This window comes from Glycine max, chromosome 17, assembly GCF_000004515.6.
Source record: "Glycine max cultivar Williams 82 chromosome 17, Glycine_max_v4.0, whole genome shotgun sequence".
Classification (NCBI taxonomy): Eukaryota; Viridiplantae; Streptophyta; class Magnoliopsida; order Fabales; family Fabaceae; genus Glycine; species Glycine max.
Genome location: NC_038253.2, coordinates 36,224,451 through 36,235,193, shown reverse-complemented (window position 1 = coordinate 36,235,193; position 10,743 = coordinate 36,224,451). Strand labels below are relative to the sequence as shown.

Below are 10,743 nucleotides of genomic sequence, written 5' to 3'. Positions count from 1 at the left end.
TTTTGGTTTTATCAAATATTTATAAAATTCAGTTTAAAATATGATATAAACATTTTAAAAATGTCTTGTAGTAGTATGTTTCTATAGGGTTGATTATATAAGGTTAATAGACAAGAAAATGCAATTGATTATCAATTTAGGTCTTTGGTTATGTTGTTTATATTTAATTTATAAATTCTAATGAATTTTCGCTTATCAAAAAAAAATTATATAGTGGTGTATCACAGTGTTTTATAGGTGTAGGCCATCGTATTCATGTTTGTAATTTTGAGCTTCGCATGATCAAGTTTTGAATACTGGTTTTATCCAGGCTAAATATATAGCTTCTTAATTATTATATTAGTAAACCCAAGAAAAGAAAAAAAAGTTGGAGCTAGGGGTCAAAGGCTAAAAGATAACTAGAGTAGGACGGGGTCTACGGTGTGAAAGTTAAATAACTTTTGCACCGTACGTTTGTCCATTTTATTTTAAATTGGGTGTTGATTAATCCGAGTCTTATGTTTAGTTGTTTTAAAAATGAAGGGTTAGGATTTGCTCACGGCTACCGGTTTGTTACCCACTTGACCTAAGAGACCTCATGAGCGTTTGATAAGTTTGTCGTCTTCCATATCCGATGTTTGTATCTTGAGACCACTCATGTGGTAAGACTTCTCATCTTCCATCTCTCGTGTGTGTAAACGTATTTTGTTTACATTTATTCTTGTCGGTAATGTTTGGACCTCTTTGATTCCTATTCGTTTGAACCTCTTTTCTTTGTTAAGCTTCATACCTGTTGTGAGTTAGTGCTTGCATTGTTTATGTAGGGACTGTAAGGGTGCTGGTTTTCCCTTGTTTAAAGTAGGTACTGCTAATGTGTGGTAATTTTGGGTAGTTTTTTTAGCGTACAATACAAATCAATCAATGGATGGAACAGCTGAGCATAGTCCGTCCAGGTAAATTTGTGGGGATTTCTCCCTCTTCAATCTTGTTTTTGGTTTCCTATGATGTTTGCTAAGGCTGGTTTTTTAAAGTTGTTACTTTTATTTGCGTTACAAGAGAATGTTTATAGTACTCATTTTCCTGCATGGTAATGTTTTATACAAAAAAATAGTTTTTGATCGTTACAAAATTTGTATGCAATACGTTTGTTAGTTTATTGTGAAAAAAGTAATGGTTTGAGTTAGGATTGATGAAATGTTATATGAGTGGTTTATTGTAAGATTATTGAAATCGTGTTTTGGTATTTTTGGGAACAAAAATTTTTTGTTTTATTTTTTTGCGAAGGCGAACACTATTTGTATGAAAAAAATTGTTCTAGGCCTTTCCATTTTGTTGTTTCTGGGTCTTTTGATTTTGTTGTTCTTTGTCGGTGTTGAAATTTTTTTTGATTCATACGAAATTGTTTGTGTACCTTCAATAGTCTAATGCAACTGCTTTTTTTTCTTTCAGTTTCGTGGTTGAAAAGGAAAAGTTAGAATTGACTCTTGTGCCGCCGTTTTCTTTTGGATTAGGTTTGCCTTATGCTCATGAGGGGTGGTCTAATGCCAGTGACGTATAGAGGTGGAAAGTTAGCCGAAAGGCTAACAAAGCTGGTTATTTTCGTGACAGGTACTTTTCTGTTCTGAGTTCTCTGCAGACCTCTTGTGCCCATTCACGGTTGCTGCAAAGCAAGGCCGATATTGAGCGGTTTATTGAATCCAATTTTCCGACCATGAATGTTGAAGAATTTTTTGATTAATTCAGTTGGAAGGTCTCATCAAGTGAGTTAGGTTCCATAAAAGGTTATCCCAAAATTGTTTCTTTTCATTACGGTGATTGTATTTTCTGATTGTTTTTGTCTTCTTATCTATTTTTAATTTTAATGTTGTATCCATCTTTTGTGTAAGTATTTTGAATTTCCTTGTACATTAAATGTGTTGTATTTGATTCAATCAATTATTTTCGTTTCATTTTTTTCGTCCATGATTGATTGTATTCGTTAAATTGTACAATATTTACTCTCACTGTTTTTGTTTAGGTCCAACAAATTTGCAAAAAGGTGATAATTTTGGTCTGGATTATGTCTTGTAATTTGTACCCTATCTTTGATGTAGGTTATGTCGTTGCAAGTTGTGTTTGTGAGTTATTTGTTTATTGTTTTTCCCTTTATGCAATAAATTTTGTCCCCGTTACTTGTCAATCGGATGCATTTGTAGGTAAAACACATGGTACTAAACACATTGCCTGGGAAAATAAATTGAAGTAGAAAATAGAAATTTGTAGTCAACCAAGAAGGAAATCATTGAGACTGATGTCTGTTGGTCCATGTAAAACAGGTGGGCAACATTCAAATGAGATCATTGACTTGTTTGACAATGATTTTAGAAGTTGTGATGATGTTATTGAGGGATCATCTACGGATAGTAAATTGCAGTGGTGCAAGATGAAGTTGTCATCCTATCTTGCTTTAGACTTCTGTACTTTGGTGTCTTCTGAGTATGATGTTTTCCCACTTGCTTGGGTTGCTTCAGTAGTTGTTAAAGATCCTAAGTTAACCATTGATCAACTAGATTTGAAGTTGGTGCAAGAAATTCTATTATTAAGTATTTTATTCCTTGACACTAACGCCAAGTTTCAAGAAGCATAAAAATTGTTATGTGATTGGGAGGAAAAGAAACTTAAAGTTTCTTGTCTGAAAAATGAGTACATTGAATGGAAGGACAAAGTAAGAAAGACAAATGTTGTAATTGAGGAAATGATTTCAAGCATCCAAGAAATCAATGAAAAACTTGTGCCACTCCAGGAGAAACTGCTGGTGAAATCCAGTATACTTGAAGATGCGCAAAAGTCCAAAGTTGAGTTGAACTGTAGGTTGGTTTCCACTGCCAACTCAATTACAAGCCTTGTCGAGGAGATTGAGCTTTGATTTAGTAGAAGAGCAAAATGGGGGATGGACAAAGGTAAACATGTGAAGTGTGCAACAGACATAGAAGATAGGTTTTTGAAGCTAAAAAGGTTAACATTTTGATGAAAATGTTGTGTAGCTAATGAATTTGGTGACAATGTTGATAGAAACATTTGATTTTTTATTGTGTTTCACTGGATAATGTATATTCGTAGTCCCCGGTGGGATAATAATTTATGTTTTGTTTGTTTTGACTTCCTTTGAATCCGCGCTATTTTTTGTGTTCAATCATGGATACCATTTCGTGGTTAGGTGGTTATTTTGAATTTGGATGGGGTTGTAAATTTAACTTTAAATTATATTGTTCTGCTTTGTCGGTGAAACCATGTTATTTTATATATTTTGTATGCTTTATATGATATTTTGCACACGTCGAATTTGTGCCTTTGGTCGTATGCCCCAAATAATTAATGTCCAAATATATTTGTCTCCAGCCATGGACAGTCCGCAAAATTATTATTGTCAAATGTTGGGTGCAAGGCGAAAATGGTGAATAAGAGTAATTGTTTGGGCCTGTGCTTGCAAGCCCATGTCGACAACATTTGTCTAACAAAGAACAACATATGCACTATTGATTATAGTCAAGATGCTAATTAAAATATTTGAATTACTTGAGATAATGAAATTTAAGGCAATTTAAAAGTGACTCAGCTGTTATATTTAGTGGTAAAGCAGCCTTAAGGATGATGTCAATTTTAAATTTCATCCCAACTGTGCAGGTATTCAGCTATCTCATTTGGCTTTTGCAGATGATATTATGCTTCTATCTAGAGGAGATATCCCTTCCGTGTCAACTATGTTTGCCAAGCTTCAGCACTTCTGCAGGGTTTCAGGGCTTTCCATCAACTCTGATAAATCTGCCATATACTCAGCCGATATTAGGCCTCATGAGCTTTCTCATATTCAGCAGCTTACTGGATTTAGCTTGGGTGGCTTCCCTTTTAGATACTTGGGTGTTCCCCTTTTATCATCTAGATTAAATGTATGTCACTATGCTCCCTTGCTTTCCAAGATTACTGGCCTGATTCAAGGATGGAGCATAAAGTCTTTATCTTATGCAGGTAAGCTAGAGTTGATCAGAGAAGTTATTCAAGGAATTGTAAATTTCAGGATGGGGATTTTTCCTTTGCCTCAATCTGTTCTGGACCGGATCAACGCTTCGTGTCGTAATTTTCTGTGGGGCAAAACAGATATTGGCAAAAACAAGTCCTTGGTTGCTTGGTCAGTAGTTTGTTCTCCGAAAAAAGAAGGGGGTTTAGGCCTTTTTAATCTCAAGGACTAGAACCTTGCACTTCTTTCTCGTATCCTGTGGGACTTTCATTGTAAGAAAGATTTTCTATGGGTTCGGTGGGTTCCCCATTACTATTTCAGAGGGAGCGATGTGTGGAATTACAATACTTCTTCATCAGATTCAGTTTTGATAAAGAAAATCATTCAAATAACGGACTTTATTATCTCCAAAGAGCTAAGTACGGAAAAGGCCAAAAAGAGGATTCAATCTTGGAGCACCAATGAACAATTGCTTGTTGGCAAAGTCTATAAATACATTAGAGGTGCCAGGCCTACTGTTAGTTGGTGTTCTGTTATATGGAACCCAGCAATCCCCCCTAAGATGTCTTTCATTCTATGGCTTGCTAAAAGGAACCGGCTGCTTACTCTTGACAAAGCTGCTTTTTTGAACAAGGGTTCCATCTGCCCTTTATGTTCAAATGAGGCTGAGTCAAATGCCAGGCCTACTGTTAGTTGGTGTTCTGTTATATGGAACCCAGCAATCCCCCCTAAGATGTCTTTCATTCTATGGCTTGCTAAAAGGAATCGGCTGCTTACTCTTGACAAAGCTGCTTTTTTGAACAAGGGTTCCCTCTGCCCTTTATGTTCAAATGAGGCTGAGTCAAATGCTCATTTTTTTCTTTTCTTGCAGGAAATCTCTCCAAGTTTGGGCTCACATTCGTGATTTGACTCCTTTTCACAGGCATTTCACTTCTTTGCAGCGCATTACTGACTCTTTAATTAGGGGCAGATCCACATCAGGTGTTCAAGGAAAATTTCCCTGTCTGACTATAGCAATTACAGTCTACTGCATCTGGCTGTCTAGGAACAAGCTGATTTTTGAAGATTATCAATTTTCTGTAGTAGAGGTTATTAGCAAAATTAAGTTTCTTTTGTATAGACAAGCGCACCTATTGCATTTGTTTTAGTATCTTGATATAGGTCTTCTTGTATTAGGGAGGCTTTTGATTTTCTCTAGCTGCGGGGTATGTCCTGTTTATTGTTGTATCATTTTGGGTTTAATATAATTTACATTTTTCCCAAAAAAAAGAGTTGAAATTTTTGTAAATTTTGTAAATTAAATAAATGTTTTTTGGTTAAATTAAAATGGTAATGGAGAACCACGTATGAAATAACAGACCTGGTAAATGCATATTCGTATTAGTGCATTGAATTTATTTTTCAGTTATTGGCATAAAATTTGGGTTGACAATTCAAGAAACAAACAAGTTGACAACGATTATACTAGACGTTATTACTTGATGAACACCAGATATCCTTAATCTTTTAACCATCAATGGCAACATATAGTATTCCATAGTTGTTGTAATACAATTATAAAATATAAACTGAAGTACCAAGGGGGAATACCCGAACCAAATATTTGGACAACTAACAATAGAAATATATGTTTTAATATTGCATATGAATAGCAATATTAAAGGTATTTTAATGTGTTGCCCCAAAATATACAACCCCATCTAATTATTGAAATAAAGCATTCCCGCAATTTTATAGCAAAAAAACATGACCAATTTTGGATTTACATAAAATCCAATGACATTGATGAACTCATTTTCAACGATTCCCCTGAAATAAATCATCCCAATTCAATGGAGCAACGGTGACAAGTATGCTTTTGTTGTCGTTGTGTGCCCCAAGTGGCAATGTCATTGCAACTTTCATTCTAACATATTTGTCATCAATTTGTTATTCAATAAGAGCGTTATTTATTGATTTCATCATTAACCACAAATATTATGATGGATATTCGAATGAGTTGTCGAAGTCTTACCAACCCGTACAATATGGTAACAAAAGAGTCCTCCATCTGCATCCACTCAAGCATCCATAAACATGAATTGTCGCTGCAATATGTTTGACATTTTTTCAAAAACCCAAAGAGCATATCGTGTTGTCCCCTTAAATAACAATGCGTGCAAGAAAATATTAATCATTTTTGGATAGACTGTTAACCTAGATCCATAATTTGGGATTCCCCTTGGTTGTAGGATCTCCCAATGATCCATATCCTTTATTCCCCAACTAATGTGTAGTGTGTCTAAAAAAGTAGTCAATACACACAACATGATGTTACCCTGAATTCGCCATGAAAATTATTGGTTCATTAATCAATAAATGTAATTTGAAATGTTGATGTAAGTAATGAAACCAAATTGAATTGTATATAATGGTTGCACCTACCTTAGTTCTTATTACTTGTCTTCTGTCCTCCACAAATTCAAGTGTCATGTTTGAATCTAAGTGGTAAAATTTCTTGTCATTGATGCATATAACCATCAAATACCAATGACTGGTATCTTCATAAATAGGTATATATATCTGCATCAAAAATCACATTCAGGTCAATGTTATGAATATGTATTTTTGTGTCCCCCATTAAGATAAAGAAATTACATGATTTAGGCATGCATATGACAACATGAAATCTTTCCCGTAATAGTCTACAAGTTTGTCGACTCTGGTTCCCGATAACACATCAGCCTATTCAGTGGTGAAAAATAAAGTTCCATCAAGATCACAACAAAGAAGATGTATGTGTGAGTAATTCACCAATATTAAAATTTTCTAATAAGAAGCTAATGTGATGGAAAAGGCATACTGCAAAAGGTGTAGGCAGACACCAAACATACTTGTTTGTTCCATGAAGCTGGGAGTGTGTTATTTTTAAAGCCATAAACAAAAAAATCTAAAAATATGTGTTACACAGGTCAGAAAAGTAAGTGGATGGGTTGATGACATCATGTCGACTTTTACTTAAAAGGTAATGAATTAACGATTAACCTCATCAGCTATTGTCTTATTTGGACATAGACTCTCAAAATGTCTTCTCGTGCCAAAATTGTTTCCAATCGGAAAAAACATCTCCTTGTCACTAGTGTTGCGTAGCACAAAAAAAATTATTGACCAAACAAAGATTTGTTAATTGAATGTGTTTTAATTTGGTGGATAAAATGTATGACTAATGCATGTACTTGCGTAACTAACCTTGTGTCTCACTTTGAGTGTTAAATATGCACACGCACATGCTTCCTCGATCGACAATTTCATGTCGGCAGTTGGCTTAAACACACACTGCTTCCGCTACATTAATGAAACAATGGTTAGGCAATGTCCAATTGTTTGGACACGTATCCTCAAAATGATTGTTTATTAATATTATTTTACGGAGGCATCATAAAATGTAAAGTACACCAATGATTGGCCTATGGAAGTAATTCCCCATTTCCATTGTTTGTAGTTGCCTTTTGCCTTGGTTTTTCATGAACACCACTTGCCTTGATATTTTTTACTTTGTCGGGGTTGGCATTGCTTTTAAATTTAGGCATAACTAACATATATGATTGACAATCAATCTTCGGCTTCTTTAACATCCTTCCAATTGACCTACTGACATTGTAAGTCAGCTTCTGAGGTGGCAATGTTATTTCAAAGGGTATTTTCCCCGGCATTCCCAAGTGACATTCGTTTGATTAATAAATTAATCATGGCCTATACATGACCGTTTAGAGTTGGTGATAATGTAAAATGTTGTGTATGTTACTAACCTTGCACTGTATCCCCATGTTGTAGTTGCTCGTGAAAGGTTTGTCCTTACAAAATTCATCAGAAGTGGTGTTATTGTCGGCTGGTTCCCAAAGGTTGTTTGGTGTTGGTGGTCTAATGACTCTCTTTTTTTGTCACGAATGAACTTGCCCGACATGAAAGTCAAACATTCTTTTCGGTCATGAGCATCTTCATCTTCTAGGATGACAATGGTTTCGATATTTTTTAGATTGGCCAAAGACGCACATCCAACACATCCCGTTCATATTTTGGCTTCTGCGTTCCTCTGAAGGTATTTTGCGCTCAGTGAATCAACTATTTTTTCCATAGGCGACTTGCTTTTGCTTTCACAAATGGGAACATGGTCTCCTGTATTCTTTAGCGAGTTACATGCCTCTTGTCGAAGAAGGTTGCATATGGCCTTTAGAATGTCTTTGTTTCCATCTTCTAAAGCATTTAGTCTCTTGTCTAAACCTCTCTTTAACAACTACTAAGGTATATAAAGATTTAATGTGTTACGAATTTCCATTGACAATGCTTACAAACTTAATGATGAAGGTTGTACAATATGAAGCATCTTTATTCTCTCTTCTAGGGGCCTTATTTTTCCGATGATATTCATGTCTCCCACGGAATTTTTGTCGTGACCAGAACAAATGCATGTTTCTTCAATTGACAAGTGAACCTATAGATACAAATGTAATTTTATGGTCAAAATGCTATTTTGTGTTACTTTTATTGTTACAAAAAATTGACATAGCAAGGTCAGTCTTCGTGTAAAGGTTTTGTGCATAATTTTCCAACGAAGCTTTGGCTTCTTTGGAAGCATTGTCTTTTCCCCCATCAACTTCTATTTTTTCCAAATTCATAAGGCCTATTAAACGGATAACAACTGAAATTAATGCCTATTTGAGTAAAAAATCACAATTAGGTGGATATATTAAACATAAACATTTAAAATTACATGTAGTGATTTACAACAAAATTTGTTGTCATTCAAATGAAGTGGTTGTAGCCAGTACTTCACACTCTACACCTAAGCCTACTATTTACTTCACTTACATAAGCCATTCAAAATGAACTTTGACGGAATCATAAATAACATAACATACCTATGTATTTCAATCGCAAAAGCCACTGCAACCCTATCGCAAACATAAACGATTTACGACACTTGACACCTCTTCTGTCTATTGCACTATTTCTTTGTTTATCCTTCTGCTTTGCAATGTTCTTCTCTATTCTTGACACTGAAATAATCTTTCAGATACAACCAATAAAATTTCCAACACTTCCTATGCGTTCACAACGCTTCCACGAGACAACCAACAATAATGATTCAAGCCCTCATAAATTAAACCATAAAATTAATTAACAAACCATTGTTTTAGGTTCACCAAATCAAAAACAAACAACGAATCATTTTTCATTTGAACTAAATTCATTTGCATTAACAATATGGAAACAAATCATCAACCACGGGGAACTACAAAATAAATTAATTCAACAACCACGAAAAGAAGACAACATGCAACATGCAAACAAAACCATACCTCATAACATCTCCTTTATTAGACAAATCAAATGCCATTGTTGCCTCAAACAAAACACCATGTGAACCAATTATGCTTCCTTTCTGAACCAAACATCAATTTCCCTTTTCAATGGCCTTACATCCCCACCTTAACCAACAAATAACAACATCATCACCAACCACGCTGAAAAAATCGTCTTTCCAAAACCACTCCTTAATTTGCACTTTAAATCGCCATAGATACCAACAACAATAACGACCAAAGATGGCTACAGGACGTCAATGCAACCATGCACATACCGTCACAATTAGGGTCCCAACATTAAAAAACAGAACAACACCAAACCCAAAGATGTGCACACCAAAACGGGTAACAAACCGATAGCTATGAGAAAATCCTGACCCTTCATTTTTTTTAAAACCAAACGTACGACTTAGATTAATCAAAACTCAATTTAAAAAAAAATGGAATTAATGTACGATGTGAAAGTTGTTTAACTTTCGCACCCTAGACCCCATCCTAGAGTAGTGGTTAAGTGGTTCATAAAAGAAAACGACATAGTGCTCATAAGTGCACTTGTGGTCCTAGAGTTGAGCAAAGCCTAATTTGGAGGGAATTGAAAGTTAAGAGAGGGGGACATGAATTGGTGAGAAGAGAAGGAAGGAGAGTGTTTTGCTTTTGATCTTTCAACCTCTAACCCCAAAATAGAAAAATGAATGCTTTTTTTATTTAGGAATATTTTCAATGTTAAAATATAATAAAATGAAAAAATACCTTATATACTTATAGCGTCAATGGCATATTGAGGTTGTCAATACTCTCGGTAAAGGTTCACTCAGAATATTATTACACAAGCAAACAATTTTATCTAACATCAGCTAACCCAATTAACCCCCGAGCAACATGCATGGGGTCTCTTTGAGAAAGATTACTCACTAAATGAAATTTAATTTAGTGCATGGGGTCTATTAAATTGTGATCTTTAACTACTTATACTAACTCACATTAGCAGATATTTTGTAGTATAATGGGGTCTGCGCCCAATTTCATGGCCTTTTACTGTATACTAAATTCAAATATGAAATCCTACTTCAAGAAAATTAGATATGCACTGTTTTTTATTTTATAAGAAAAAAATTGTTGGTATAAAATAAATGCAACATATTATTATGACTATTCACCTAATAAAATAAAATGATCGTTATCTCTATTTAACTCCCCAAAAAAAGTTGTTTTGATGTGCAAGGCATACATAGGATAGGACGTAGGAGCATCTTGCTAGTATTGCAACTTCAATTAATACTTGGTCTTGCATTATAAGAACAACCTATATGCACGTCATTTTTTAACCCCACAAGTAGCCAAATTCCCCTCATGATAATTGTTCTATATTGATAATATAGATACCCTTTTGCTTTGATCTACACAATCATTTTCAGCGACAAAGTG

General features: G+C 34.7%; 1 long non-coding RNA gene across 2 annotated transcripts; it reads right to left on the bottom strand.

Moving 5' to 3' along the window:
• Window positions 1-5,562: 5,562 nt before the first annotated feature.
• On the bottom strand, window positions 5,563-9,710 carry LOC102659486 (uncharacterized). 2 transcript variants are annotated; one of them, XR_005889426.1, is made up of 5 exons: window positions 9,313-9,710; window positions 8,872-9,105; window positions 7,202-8,444; window positions 6,611-6,697; window positions 5,563-6,535 (listed from the first exon to the last, which is right to left on the bottom strand). It is a non-coding gene; the product is annotated as an uncharacterized lncRNA (long non-coding RNA). The 2 variants fall into 2 exon arrangements; XR_005889425.1 differs by having other exon boundaries at window positions 8,872-9,710.
• Window positions 9,711-10,743: the final 1,033 nt, after the last annotated feature.